Source organism: Pristiophorus japonicus, chromosome 1 (assembly GCF_044704955.1).
Source record: "Pristiophorus japonicus isolate sPriJap1 chromosome 1, sPriJap1.hap1, whole genome shotgun sequence".
In the NCBI taxonomy this organism is placed as follows: domain Eukaryota; kingdom Metazoa; phylum Chordata; class Chondrichthyes; family Pristiophoridae; genus Pristiophorus; species Pristiophorus japonicus.
Window position 1 is genome coordinate 287687412 of NC_091977.1, and position 16066 is coordinate 287703477.

The following is a 16066-nucleotide window of genomic DNA, read 5'->3' on the forward strand; positions in this document are numbered from 1 at the left end:
CCTACAGCCCAGTGGATGGATGTGCTGGATCATCCATACATTAATTTTAATGGATGCAAAATATTGCAGGGTACACTGATCTCTGAGCTCAAGTTTCTGATATGCCCACCCCTGCCCTCAGCTCATGAAGTGCTGACTGGGAGCACACATCCCTACACATGTATAGCACAGATTCTGTTATATGTACTTTTGGAGCTGCTACGCTTGTATTTAAACACTAATGCAGGTAATTCCATTCCACTGTTCCTCCAACTCTGTGACCAGAGGATCATTGGATCCAAGTTTTCTCTCCCTACCAATGTATGGCTTCTTCGTGAAATGGGTTTGGGCAGCACCAACTCAGTTCTTAGTCATTGTGGCCCTGACACTCTGTGGGGGTTCTACTGGTCTCCTGCCTTAACTTCAGCTGAAGGCCAGCACAACCCTCAGGGAAATGGTGGGTACCTGGTTACGCAGGGTTTCTGCTGTTTCAAGGAGTTTCCTCAATGCCTTATTCGGAGTGGAACATCCACACAAAACTTACAAGGAAAATTAATGGGGGTGGGGCACAGCCAGCAGTGGGGACTTCATAAGCCGGAAGTGGTTTCCACTTGATCCTCAGTTGGGTCCCGCATTGTAGCAACAGCCAATATACTGAGCGAAAGGAGATGATTTGTGGTCAGCCCAGGCAAAAGGCACGTGAATATCACCGGAATTTTTATTTAATTTTTTCAGATTGGCCTGCTTGCTTAGGGGGCTGAAGATGAAATGGTGTTGTGCGGCACTAGCCACAATTTCAGGTTACACCCAAAGAAAGAAAGAAATATTTGCATTTATATAGCATCTTTCATTACCACCAGACATCCTAAAGCACTTTACAGCCAATGAAGTACTTTTGGAATGTAGTCATTGATGCAATGTGGGAAACGTGGCTGCCAATTTGTGCACAGCAAGGTCCTGCAAACAGCAATGTGATAATGACCAGATAATCTGTTTTTTGTTATGCTAATTGAAGGATAAATATTGGCCAAAAAACTGTTCTTCTTCAAAATAGTGCCACGGGATCTTTTACGTCCACACTGAGAAAGCAGACGGGGCTTCGGTTTAACACCTCATCCAAAAGACAGTATCTCCGACAATGCAGCACTCCCTCAGCACGGTGTCAGCCTAGATTTTTGTGCTCAATCCCTGGAGTGGGACTTAACCCCACAAATTTCTAACTCAGAGGCAAGGGTGCTACCCACTGAGCCACAGCTGACACCAAAAAGTAACGCTTGAGTCTGCCTGCCCCATGAGAATGATATATCCGTAAGCTGATCTTGCAAACTCTGTTGAGGTCAGTGCTGGAGGACACCATTGGACATGATCCCAGCATAACAGTTCACATTGTCACAACAATGATGCTCTTCTGAGGGTGGGATTAGAGCACTATATTAGATTAAAGAAGAGGGAACATTTTGCTACCTCTGGTTCATGGTATGCCCAAACACAAACAGAGTTTCTGCTGCACTTTTGACGAAGTTACAATGCCAACAACAACTTGTATTTGGATAGTGCCTTTAACGCAGTTAAACGTCCCAGGGCGCTGCACAGGAGAGTTATAAAGCAAACTTTGACACCGAGCCAATAAGCAGATATTAGGACAGGTGAACTAAAGCTTGGTCAAAGAGTGCCGGTTACGGCAGAAAGTCTGAGGAATTTCAGAGCCCATGATTTTTTCAGATAGTGCAAGGTTGCTTTTTATTTTCTGAAATTTCAATTTCCACCTGTTTTAAGTAGCATAAAATGTGTAACAAATTCTCTGATCTAGTCCATAGTTCAGGGCACAGGGAATGGGAAATGATTCCAGTATTTTGCTAGTCCAAGTACTCCAGACCAAACACCAAAGGAAACAGAAAGATAGCCTCATAGCAATCTAGTTGCAGGATTGACTCCCCTCCCCACCACCAAAAGATATTTAATTGTACTTGGTTTTACATACATTGCAGTGAAAATAAATATCACCAGCTCAGAACTATTTTTAGCTGAAACTTTAAATCCTTTTTTAACTCATCATATAGACCATAAAACATTTGCTTATTAAATCTAAATCTACAAAAAGAGTGTCAAATCGCTCAATAAAATCTAATGTGATGTCTCAAAATCCTAAGGGATGCCTCCTTTCCCAGACACTATGTACTGCTGATAGTTTGCAGTCATTCTGAAACCAGTGAAAAAGAGAATTACATAACTAAAACCAGCATCGATGCCACAGTCAAATTTATAATTTACTCCACTGCTAAGCAGATTAAAGATTAACACAAGTGAAGAAGACTTTAACACTTTTTTTTTATGGAGTTGCTTTCGGAGCAGATATGGCTTGTTTGCATGGACTCAAAAATAAGAAAATAAGTATTATGAGCAACTTTAGGCCATTCGGCCTCTCGAGCCTGCTCCAGCATTCAATAAGATCATGGCTGATCCGATCATGGACTCAGCTCCACTTCCCTGCCCGCTCCCCATAACCCCTTATCTCCTTATTGTTTAAAAAACTGTCTATTTCTGTCTTAAATTTATTCAATGTCCCAGCTTCCACAGCTCTCTGAGGCAGCGAATTCCACAGATTTACAACCCTCTGAGAGAAGAAATTCCTCCTCATCTCAGTATTAAATGGATGGTCCCTTATTCTAAGATTATGCCCTCTAGTTCTAGTCTCCCCTATCAGTGGAAACATCCTCTCTGCATCCACCTTGTCAAGCCCCCTCATAATCTTATACGTTTTGATAAGATCACCTCTCATTCTTCTGAATTCCAAAGAGAAGAGGTCCAACCTACTCAACCTTTCCTCATAAGTCAACACCCTTATCCCCCGAATCAACCCAGTGAACCTTCGCTGAACTGCCTCCAAAGCAAGTATATCCTTTCATAAATATGGAAACCAAAACTGAACGCAGTATTCCAGGTGTGACCTCACCAATACCTTGTATAGCTATAGCAAGACTTTCGTGCTTTTATACTCCATCCCCTTTGCAATAAAGGCCAAAATACCATTGGCCTTCCTGATCACTTGATGTACCTTCATACTATCCTTTTATGTTTCATGCACACATACCCCCAGGTCCCACTGTACTGCAGCACTTTGCAATCATTCTCCATTTGAATAATAACTTGCTCTTTGATTTTTTTCTGCAAAAGTGCATGACCTCACACTTTCCAACATTGTATTCCATCTGCCAAATTTTTGCCCACTCACTTAGCCTGTCTATATCCTTTTATAGATTTTTTGTGTCCTCCTCACACATTGCTTTTCCTCCCATCTTTGTATCGTCAGCATACTTGGCTACGTTACACTCAGTCCCTTCTTCCAAGTCATTAATATAGATTGTAAATAGTTGAGGTTCCAGCACTGATCCCTGTGGTACCCCACTAGTTACTGGTTGCCAACCAGAGAATGAACAATTTACCCTGACTCTCTGTTCTCTTTTAGTTAGCCAATCCTCTATCCATGCTAATATATTACCCCCAACCCCGTGAACTTCTATCTTGTACCTTAACCTTTTATGTGGCACCTTGTCAAATGCCTACTGGAAGTCCAAGTACACCATATCCACTGGTTCCTCTTTATCCATCCTGTTCGTTACATCCTCAAAGAACTCCAGTAAATTTGTTAAACATGACTTCCCCTTCATAAATCCATGCTGACTCTGCCTGACTGAATTTTGCTTATCCAAATGTCCTGCTACTCCTTCTTTAATAATGGACTCCAATATTTTCCCAACCACAGATGTTAGGCAATTGGTCTATAGTTTCCTGCTTTTTGTCTGCCTCCTTTTTTAAATAGGGGCGTTACATTTGCAGTTTTCCAATCTGCTGGGACCTCCCCAAAATCCAGGGAAGTTTGGTAAATTACAACCAATCCCTGCCGTTACTTTTCTTAAGACCCTAGGATGCAAGCCATCCAGTCCATGGGCTTTATCTTCCTTTAGTCCCATTATCTTACTGAGTACTACCTCCTTAGTGATTGTGATTGTGTTAAGTTCCCCCTCCCCCCCAGCCCCTTGACTATCCACTGTTGGGATATTGTTCGTGTCCTCTAGCGTAAAGATTGATACAAAATATTTGTTCAGAGTTTCTGCCATCTCCATGTTTCCCATTACTAATTCCCCGGTCTCGTCCTCTAAGTGACCAACATTTACTTTCGCCACTCTTTTTCTTTTTTATATACCTATAGAAACTCTTGCTTACTGTTTTTATATTTTGTGCCAGTTTACTTTCATAGTCTATCTTCTCTTTCTTAATCATTTTTTTAGTCATTCTTTACTGGCCTTTAAAAACTTCCCAATCTTCTGTTCTCCCAGTAGTTTTGGCCACTTTGTATGCCCTTGTTTTTAATTGGATACCGTCCTTTATTTCTTCAGTTAGCCATGGATGGCTATCTTTTCTCTTATACCCTTTCCTCCTCACTGGAATATGATCACTTTTTCCAAGCGGATCCTTTACTAGGAGATTGTTTATTAATCCTGTCTCATTACACAGGACCAGATCTAAGATAGCCTGCCCTCTGGTTGGCTCCGTTACATACTGCTCAAGGAACCCGTCCGTTATGCACTCTATGAACTCCTCCTCAAGGCTACCCTGACCAGTTTGATTTGTCCAATCAATATAGAGATTAAAATCACCGATGATTATTGCTGTTCCCTTTTTACAAGCCCCCACCATTTCCTGCTTTATGCTCCGACCAACAGAGTTGCTACTGTTAGGGGCCCTATAGACTACACCCACCAGTAACTTTTGTCCCTTATTGTTCCTTATCTCCACCCAAACTGTTTCAACATCCTTATCATTTGAGCCAATATCGTTTCTTACTATTGCAGTGAATCCATCCTTTATCAATAGAGCTACCCCACCTCTTTTTTCCTTTCTGTCTGTCCTTCTGGATTGTCAAGTACCCCTGAATATTTAATTCCCAGTCCTGGTCACCTTGCAACCACGTCTCTGTAATGGCTATCAGATCATACCCGTTTGTCTCAAATTGTGCCGTCAACTCATCTCTTTTGTTACAAATGCTACATGCAATTAGACAATGTGCCTTTAAATTTAGTTTTTTTATCCTTTTTCCTGTTTGTTTCCTCTCTTCTTCAAACTCACTCTCCTTATTTTTGCTTTCTAATTCCAGCTTTACTCGCCTCCTACTGAATCTAGTTGCAGGCTCCCATTCCCATGCCAAGCTAATTTAAATCCTCCCCAACAGCACTAGCAAACCCCCACATGAGGATATTGGCTCTGTGGAGATGCAACCCGCCCATCTTGTACAAGTCCCACCTTCCCCAGAAGCGGTCCCAATGCCTCAGGAAACTAAAGCCCTCCTGTCTGCACCATCTTTCCAGCCATGTATTCATCTGCTCTATCCTCCTATTTTTGTACTCACTAGCTCATGGCACTGAAAGTAATACGGAGATTACTACCTTTGAGGTCCTGCTTTTTAACATTTCTCCTAGTTCCTTAAACTCTACCTGCAGGACATCATCCCTCTTCCTACCTATGTCATTGGTACTGATGTGGACCACGACTTCTGGCTGTTCACCCTCTCCCCCCAGAATGCCCTGCAGTCGTTCAGTGACATCCTTGACTCTGGCACCAGGGAGGCAACATATCATCCTGGAGTCATATCTGCGGCCGCGGAAACGCTTGACTGCTCCCCTGACTAGCGAATCCCCTACCACTATAGCTCTTCCATTCTTTTTCCTCCCCTGCCCTGTGCAGCTGAGCCATGCCATGGACTGTGTTGGCATGCAATTTATTTAGGAAGCAGCATACAATGTATAATGGTGCTGAAATTCCGATGTCCCGGGTCTGTACGAAGTTTTTATGGACCCAGGAATGCATCGGAAAAGTCGGTTTTCAGCGAGCAATACACATGCGCTGAAAACCGGCTTTTCCGATCTGTCAAGTTTCTGGCTTGACAGATCTTGCGGATATAGGGAATGAGGACACATGCAGGGCAAGATTTCCGATATTTACGGATATCTTTCCCAGCAAATGTCCTCAAATATCTTGCGCCTGAAAAAGCAGGCGTACAGCTTACTTTTACAGGTGTTTAAAAAATTTTAAATAAAGTGATAAAAACACATTTCATTGTTAAAAACCCTCCCCATTATGGTAAGTTTATTTTAAGGCATTATTAAAAAAACTTTTTAAAAAGTCCGGAAATTTTTTTTTATAAGAACTTTAATTTAAATTAATCTTAAATATGGAGTTTATTTTCTATTTTTTATTGTGTTTTGGGTGTTTGTGGGGTGTTTCTCAATCATAGTAATAGGAGTTCCAGACTTATGGAACTCCAATTAGGACGAATGAGAATATACTACACCTGATTGGCTGCTCAGAGCCATGTGTCTCCAGCTTCCGGCCTGCGCACATCCTGATGTGCACGCGCTGTGACGTGCAGTCACGCGAGGCCTCAGGCTCAGAAGTTCGAACGGGCGCAGCAGCAACAGGTAAGTCGTTTGCCCGCGGGAAGACCTCGACCGGAATTTCTAGGCCATTATATTGAGTCAGATTTGTACAAAATATATCCCACAATTAGCTCTTGTTTATCTTGCATGAAATTGTAATAACAATTAATTGTGGATTAACCCCAACCAGCACTTACTGTAAATGGTAGCCCTTCATGACAATGACTTATGCAGCGAGTTGTTACAATCAGGAATGCACTGTCAAAAATCAGGGTGGAAGCAGATTCAATAGTAACATTTAAAAGGGAATTTGATATTTTCTTGAAAAGGATAAGTCTGCAGCGCTATGGGGAAAGAGCAGTGAAGTGGGACAAATTGGAAAGATTTTTTAAAGAGCCGGCTCAGGCACGATGGTCCGAATGTTCTCCTGCTGTCGAGGATTGCCGAGCAGGGACAGGCACTGATTTAAAAGTCTTTCAACAGTGCACCAAAAAGAACAGAACCCTCTGCACTTAAATTAGTGCATACCTGGTGCTGCAATATTATGGACTCTGTCAATTGAGGGAGATCATGTGAATTCCTGAATCTTGTTACGCAAATATAAATCCATATATTAACACCATTATAGTCTTTATTGCATCTCAGAATATTTAATAATTGCTTGAGATTAGCAGCAAAATTATTCAACTGTTTTTTTTAAAGTCTATTGGGTAGAACTTTGGTCACTTAGCGCCCCTGGAAAGGATTGGAACAGGGGCGCAAAAGGGATTGGAAACATGAGCGGCAGCATTCGCGCCACTCGGCACATTCAATGTGCTGGTGCGGGTGGTGCTGACCAGTATTGGCCAGGAGCATCGAGCCAGTGTGCAACGCCCCGGGTTTCGACAGCATTTTGAAATTGGCTTGTAGCGCCACCCGTCTCACCCTGTGGTAACAGCGCCTGTGAAAGCTGGCGTGCAGAGCTTTTCCCGGGGCGCGATGGGAAGGAATGTTTGGAAAAGGTAAGTTAATTTAATATTGCGCTGATTTAGTTTTGTGATTCACTTGTATTTGGGAGGAGTAATTTATCGGGAATGTTTTTTGTGTTTTTTGTCCCGATTTCTTTTTTCCAAGGAGACCTCCCTTAGGGCGTTCCGAGGCCGGCTCTTTAGCTCGGGATTTTCAGTTACTCGCGCAGCCTAGCGCCCTAAGAGAGGTGTGAAACATCTTCCTTAGCGCTCTGCTCCACTCTCAGGGCCCAGTAACCAAATCTTTTGGCTGCCGTCGCAAACCATTTTCCGGCGCAAAATTTATCGGCCGCCGCCATTAGCGCCCTAATTAGCCCCCAACCGAATTTCCGCCCCTAAATAATTAACTTTGAGGGTCTGAATAGCCTAGCACCAAGTAAGCTAATAAATATGCCAGGGACAGCAGACTTAATGTGAAATCTAAGCCTCATGAATCCTAAGAAATACCAGAGAATCTTTTGAACCTCAATGATATGGTAGAGATTGCAGCTCACAATTAAGTTCCCAATAGTTATTGGAACACAGCACTGACAAACAGTACCAAAAATTGTGTCTTCAGCATCGAAGTTATTGCTGAAGTAATTTCTTCAAAGCTTAATTTATCTTCAGGGGCAAATTAACATTCATTCTGTAACTCTGGTTACCACAGACGCTCATTATGCACTATCTTCGTGGATTCCATGACACTTTGATCTCAAGGCAGCTTGGGAATAATGTTCCATGGCGCTCTTTTGATAGGGGAATTCAACACATACAAAAAGGAGGCAAAGCAAATAGAGAAGGTAACAAGAAAATAGATTTATTTATCCCTGCAGTTATTTATCTCTTCCATTCCTCAACAGATGATCTTGATGATTATTTTCCCACACACATGTAAATATCTCATCAGGAATTCACAGATCTCCCTCAATTGACAGAGTCCATAATATTGTAGCATCAGATATGCATTAATTTAAATGCAGAGGGTTCTGTTCTGTTTGGTAAAGAGTTTAAAAGAAAGACTCTTTTAAACATCCCTCCTCGGCAATCCTCGACTGACACAATAAATTGCTGCCACAAACTTGACTGCCTTACTAATTAGCCTCCAACCGAATTTCCACTCCTGAATAATTAACTTTGTGGGTCTGAATAGCATAGCACCAAGAAAGCTAATAAATATGCCAGGGACAGCAGACCTAATGTGAGATCTAAGGCTCATGAATCCTAAGAAATACCAGAGAATTGTTTTACTAAGATTCAAGAAGGCGGCTCAAGGGCAATTCAGGATGGACAATAAATGCAGGTCTTGCCAACGATGCCCATATTCCATGACTGAATAATAATTTTAAAAATGTAACCGTACAGATGTTATAAATCAGCACTTTGGTATTAAAACAGGTTGGGGGTGATTTCCAACTACTGCCCACCCCATTCACACTGGAAATCAGGTCAGCAGGCAGCTGAAAATTGAACAGGAGAGGTCCTACCCATTGGCCAACGGACGCCAGGCCTATTGAATTTTCGAGCAGGCCTTGAAATAGGCGGCTATCATTGTCGCCCGAAGCAGGCAGGAACCTTATTAAAATATTTAAATTGGGATCCTGTGCTGGTTGCAGCACGCCAATGCAAGTTCCAAACTTCCAATGGCTGTAGCATGTGCCATGTACACTCTGCCCGTGGGTTCCAGGCATTGAGCAGCCTAAACAGTGGCCCCAAATGCTTTTTTGCAACTTTCAGGCCATCTGCATGGACATTTAGTGACCCCACCCCCTCAAATTGCCTTTCCCACTCTTTGGGGTTCTGAATTCCTGGTTGGCTCCCTGTCCCCTCACCCACTTTTGGGACATCCTGAGGATGTGAACGATGCTTTATAACTGCAAGTTCCTTCTTTAGTCTTGTATGGCAGCCACAACAATCAGACTTACTTCCAATATGAGGAGAGAAGTTAAGGTTAATTTTCTGTTCTCTCTTTACCCTCCTTATCTTTTATATCAAGTCGCACTGACCTCAGGTTATGCTTGTATGTTTCAGGATATAACTATATTGCATCAGGAATACAAGAGCAGCGAGATTATTCTTGAACTGTATAAAACACTACTTAGGCCACAGCTAGAGTACTGCGTGCAGTTCTGGTCATCACATTACAGGAAAGATGTGATTGCATTGGAGAGGGTACAGAGGGGATTTACGAGGATATTGCCTGGATTGGAACATTTTAGCTATGTGGAAAGGTTGGATAGGCTGGGGTTGATTTCTTTGGAACAGAGGAGACTGAGGGGAGATCTTATTGATGTGTATAAAATTATAAGGGGCCTAGATACAGCGGATAGGAAGGATCTATTTCCCAAAGCAGAGGGTAAACAACCAGGGGGAATAGATTTTTTAGTAAAGTAATTGGTCGAAGGTTTAGAGGGGATTTGAGGGAAAAAAACTTCACCCAGAGGGTGGTGGGTTTCTGAAACTCACTGCCAGAAAGGGTGGTAGAGGCAGAAACCCTCACTACATTTAAAAAGTATTTGGATGTGCACTTGAAGTGCCATAACCTAAAGGGCTACGGACCAAGAGCTGGAAAGTGGGATTAGGCTGGATGGCTCTTTGTCGGCCGGCATGGACACAATGGGCTGAAATGACCTCCTTCCGTGCTGTAAATTTCTATGATTTCTATGAAAATAAAGAAAGTGTTTTATTTGGTCTAATAGGTATTAAGCCACTTTTGATAGATAAGCAGCATGAAGTGTATACACTTAGCATGCAGGAATTTGGGGCCATTGCAATTCAGAGACACAGCTTAACTCACCACTGACTGATGTTAGTTGACATTAGTTTCCAATTTAACGACCAGAAAACAATAAGTCCATGCTAACTAATAAGTGGATTTAACAGTTCTCTGTTAACAACTGCAACTCAAGAGATCACAGCAGGACTTTACGCAAATGTGTTAACAGTGTATTGAAAGTAGTGCATAGAGGAAGTTAAACCAATGATATAGTATGATGGTGTAGATAAAAGCTTTGGCCATGATTGCATGTTAAAAGGATTGAGAAAGATATTATGCACAGTTCAACCTGCCAGTGTGAAACTGTAAATATCATGTCCAACCACCAGAGGGCTTAACCCCTGGAGTCCCAAGGGATCCCACAACCCCTGGGGAGCACCTGTATATAAGGAGGCCTCACAGGCTGGAGAGGCACTCTGAGATCTATAATAAAAGACTACGGTCACACTTACTTTGAGCTTGCAGTATCTTGTCTGACTCTTTATTCAAGACATAACAGAAACCTTATCCATTTCCTACATTACAACAGTGACTACACTCCAAAAGTACTTCATTGGTCATGAAAGGCGTTTATAAAAATGCATGTATTTCTTTCTTTCTTTCTTTCTTTCTTTCTTTCTTTCTTTCTTTCTTTCTTTCTTTCTTTCTCTCTTTCTTTCTCTCTTTCTTTCTCTCTTTCTTTCATTATCTCTTCCTTTCTTCCTTTCTTTCTTTCTTTTTTTCTTCCTTTCTTTCGCATGGTATGAGTTTCCAACCCCACATCTCCTCCATGACCAAATCCGCCGACTTCCATCTCTGTAACATCGCCTGTCTCCGCCGCTGCCTCAGCTCATCTGCTGCTGAAAACTTCATGCATGCCTTTGTTAGCTCTAGACTTGACTATTACAACACTCTCCTGGTCCCCCTCCCACTTTGCACACTCAGTAAACTTGAGCTCATCCAAAACTCTGCTGCCCATATCATCCCGTTCACCCATTACCCTTGTGTTCGCTGACCTACATTGGCTCCTGGTCCAGCAATGCTTCGATTAAAAAATTCTCTTCCTTGTTTTCAAATCCCTTCTTGGCCTTACTCCTCCCTATCTCTGTAACCTCCTCCAGCCCTAAAACACCTGCAATCTTTGTGCTCCTCCAATTCTGGGTTATTGCACATCCCCACTTTTAATCGCTTCAGCTGCCTTGACCCTAAGTTCTGAAACTCCCTCCTTAAACCTCGCCACCTCTCTACATCTCTCTCCTTCTTTCAGACTCTCCTTAAAACCTACCTCTTTGACCAACCTTTTGCTCACTTGTCCTAATATCTCCTTATAGGCTCGGTATTAAATTTTGTTTGATATCGCTCTTGTGTGTCCCTTACAGGCTGAGACAGTTTGGGTGAAGCTAAGAAACAGCAAGGGGAGGAATACATTGGTGGGAGTTGTTTATAGGTCCCCAAACAGTAATTGTAATGTAGGGCAGCGTATAAATCAGGAATTTAGAAAAGCGTGTAATAAGGGTAATACAGTGATCATGGAGGACATTAATCTAAATATAGACCAGGCAAACCAAAGTTGCAATAACAGTGTAGAGGATAAATTCATGGAATGTGTACAAGATAGTTTTCCAGATCAGTATGTTGAGGAACCAAGTAGAGAACAGGCTATTTTAGATTGTGCAATGAGAAAGGATTAATTAGCAAGCTTGGAGTAAAGGGGCCTTTACAGAAGAGTGACCATAATATGATAGAATTTTATATTGAGGTTGAATATGATTTAGTTGAATTTGAAACTAGGTACTTAAATCTAAACAAAACAAACTATGTAGGTATGAGGAGTGAGTTGGCTAAGGTAGATTGGGAAACTACATTAAAAGGTATGATGGTAGACAAGCAATGGATAGCATTTAAAGAATTAATACACAATTTACAACAAATATACATACCTTTAAGGCACAAAAACCCTCAGGCAAAGACAGAAGAAATTATAATGGGGAATAAGGTAATGGCAGAGAAATTAACCAAATACAAAAGCAAAATACTGCGGATGCTGGCAACTGTAATAAAAACAGAAAAATGCTGGAAATCTCAGTGGGTCAGGCAGCATCTGTGGAGAGAAACAAATTAATGTTTCAAGTCAATGACCCTTCATCAGAATTGGCAAAAATTTGAAATGTAACAGATTCTTAAGAAGTGCAAGGGGGAGGGGAGGAAAGAACAAAAGGGATAGTCTGTGATAGGGTGGAAGGCAGGAGAGACTTGAGAGACAAAAGTAATGACAGAGAAATTAAACAAATACTTTGTATCTGTCTTCAGGAAGAAGATGCAAAAAATTTGTCGGAAATCATGGAGAACCAAGGGTTTTGTGAGAATGAGGAACTGAAGAAAATTAGTATTAGTAAAAAATGGTACTGGAGAAATTAATAGGACTGAAAGCCGATAAATCCCCTGGACCTGATGGTCTACATCCTAAGTGTTATGTCTTTAGATGCTCTAATAATGACTCCACGAGGCAATGTATTGCACTTGAATTGTAGTGACCTTAGTCCATTTAATATAACTCCAGAGTGAAGATCACACATGGCCTGCCTTTTATACAAGGCCTGGCATACCTGTACAGGTAACCTACAAGTCACCCACTGCAGTACCCTCTGGTGGCACACCTTATTGACCATACAGCTGGTGTACAAGTTTCCCATAGTAGTGCCCTCTGGTGGCACATCATATGTAATAGTACAAGCAGTGAACATGCCTGGATACATGACATCACTCTCCCCCAAGTCCTTAGTGCAAATCGCCTTCATACATTGACTGTACACTGGGCTTAGCTCTATCTGGTTGACCCTTGGAGGGTCGTTTCCATCTTGGGTGAGTAGGTGGTGCTTTGTTGGCAGTAGAGGTGCTGGTGGTTTCTGTTTGTGAGTCCATGACCACTCCATTCTCTCCCCCCCCCCACATATAGATTATGCTGGTGGCTCATTACATTCATATACATTCAAGTCCAGAAAAAAAAAATGCATTTACATCATTACATTTGTGGTACAGTTGTGAGGTAAGTACATTTGACTGGTGAGATACATCCTTGATACATACTTGGAATCAGTACTGGTGTCAGCACCGGTGCGTGAGGGCAAGCTCGTTCCAGAACTGCTGGATAGTGTCCAGGTAGTCTGGTGCCCAGTGCTCTCGGGGCCTTTGCCGTTGTCCCTATCGTCGGGCAGGTTCACAGATGCCTGTGACCTCCCTGTCCTTTCCTTATGCCCCGGGTCACTGCTGCTCCCTGAGGAACAGTCATCGAGCAGTGCACAGGTAACTGCTGACTCGCTTGCCTGGGCGTTATTTGGTTTGGGATCCTGTCTGGTCCCGGTCGCATTTGGGAGAACAGTTGCGGGTGACCCTACGTTCACAGGTGTAGCCTTGATGGTGAAAGGATCTGGGGTCTGCGCCTTAGCGCAGTTTGTTCTTTCAGGCTTGTGGCAGTTGGTGCTATCGGGTGCCTGAGAGGTGGAGCCAATCAGGGGCAGGGTATCGATACCGGTGCCGTTGCCCTCCTGAGATCGCTTGCTCTGCAGCTTGTCTATATTAGCTGCTTATGGCCACACTCAGTGGGTGCATCATTCTGGTCCCAGGGATGCAGACTACAGCGTTGGGTGGCCTGCTGGACCGTGTGCTCCCGATGGGCGTTTGCCCGCTACTTTATCTGAATACAGTTGAAATCCTACATCGCACAACATTTCATTACTCATTGTAGATAAAATTTAGCTCCGATAGCAATCGCGTGACTTTTCTTTGCTTATTACATGTATAAAACTCTGATCATCAATTACAGCTTTACATTTAATCCACAGTTGCTATTACATTGATTGAGAATGTGGGATTGTTCCTTTAAGTGTGGTGGGTTGCTGGCTTCCTTTAAGAGAGCCTTGCTATCTTTACCCCAATCCTCTTCTTCGCTTGGTACTACGTGGTGCTCCATCAGCGCTGCACCTCGTGGTCTGGCCACCGCCATCTCTTTCTTCAGTTGATCACCTCATGGTTTGGGCGCCGCCATCTTTGTCTTCAGCACTTCACCTCGTGGTTTGGTTGCCATCTTTCTTCCATCCACAATGTCGACTGCTGTGATCCTCTTCTCCCCGGGTTCTGCCACCGAAGCTGGGAAGTCGCCTTAGGATCCAATTTTCTTCCTCGGAGTCCTGCCACTGGAGCCTGGAAAATGCGTTCAGGTCGTCCCAGCTGGATCATCTCCACGCAGTCATGCTGAGCGGTCTGTGCCTCGGGTGCTGTGCTGGTCTGCTCTCTGGTGCTGGATCCAACTTCAGGTGGGGGCTTGCTTTGCCTCTGAGTGCGGGGGACATTAATCACTGGAGGATGAAGTCTTCCCATCTCCAATGGATCTTCTCCATCCACCTTCTTCCGAGTAGCATTGGTCCATTACCTGCAACAACCCACTGTGGTAACTTATGCACTGCGCGATCATGGAGTACCTTTATATCCGCACTACCAACGACTGGGATAAGTTCATTGGTGTAGATGCGCAGCTTTGCCTGAACCGGGACCAACTTGGGTCGTTCAGCTTGATTGTCCCACAGCCGCTCAAAGGCTTCTTGATTCATTACTGACTGGCTTGCCCCTGTGTCCACTTCCATGAAGACTGGAAGGCCGTTTATCTCGACTTCCATCCTCAACGGGGAACATTCTGTGGTGCAAGTAAACATACCATACACCTCATTGTGGGGCTGAGCTGCCTCTCTGACTACTTCTTCATAATTCGCAATGGATTTATGGCCATATGCAGACTCAGGCCATCAACACAGTGGGTCATATTTCTTTTACACATTCGCTGGAGGTGGCCCTTTGTGCTGCAGCCTTTACATAAATAGTCCTTAAAACGGCACTGTTGAGCCCTGCGATTCCCTCCGCATTGCCAGCATGGTGCTAACCGATTAGCCCCCCTTGGCGGACTCAGAGTTAAGGGACTCGGGGGCCTATTATCTCTCCTGAGGAGATTCAGAGTAGAAATAGCAGGATAGCTAAGATGAATACGTGGCTTGAGGAGTGGTGCAAAAGGGAGGGATTCAAATTCCTGGGACATTGGGACCGGTTCTGGGGGAGGTAAGACCAGTACAAACCGGACTGTCTGCACCTGGGCAGGACTGGAACAAATGTCCTAGGGGGAGGGTTTGCTAGTGCTGTTGGGGAGAGCTTAAAATAATATGGCAAGGGGATGGGAACCTATGCAGGGAGAGAGAGGGAAATAAAATGGGGGCAGAAGCAAAAGATAGAAAGGAGAATAGTAAAAATGGAGGGCAGAGAAACCCAAGGCAAAAATCAAAAAGGGCCACATTACAGCAAAATTCTAAAGGGACAAAGAGTATTAATAAGACAAGCCTGAAGGCTCTGTGCCTCAATGCGAGGAGTATTCGTAATAAGGTGGATGAATTAATTGCGCAGGCAGCTATTAACGATGATGATATAATTGGGATTATGGAGACATGACGCCTGGGTGACCAAGGCTGGGAACTCAACATCCAGGTGTATTCAACATTCAGGAAGGATAGATAGAAAGGAAAAGGAGGTGGGGTAGTGTTGCTGGTTAAAGAGGAAATTAATGCAATAGTAAGGAAGGACATTAGCTTGGATGATGTGGAATCTGTATGGGTAGAGCTGCGGAATACCAAATGGCAGAAAACGCTTGTGGGAGCTGTGTGCAGACCACCAAACAGTAGCAGTGAGGTTGGGGATGGCACCAAACAAGAAATTAGGGATGCTTGCAATAAAGGTACAGCAGTTATCATGGGCGACTTTAATTTACATATAGATTGGGCTAACCAAACTGGTAACAATACGGTGGAGGGGGATTTCCTGGAGTGTATTAGTGATGGCTTTCTAGACCAATATGTCGAGGAACCAACTAGAGA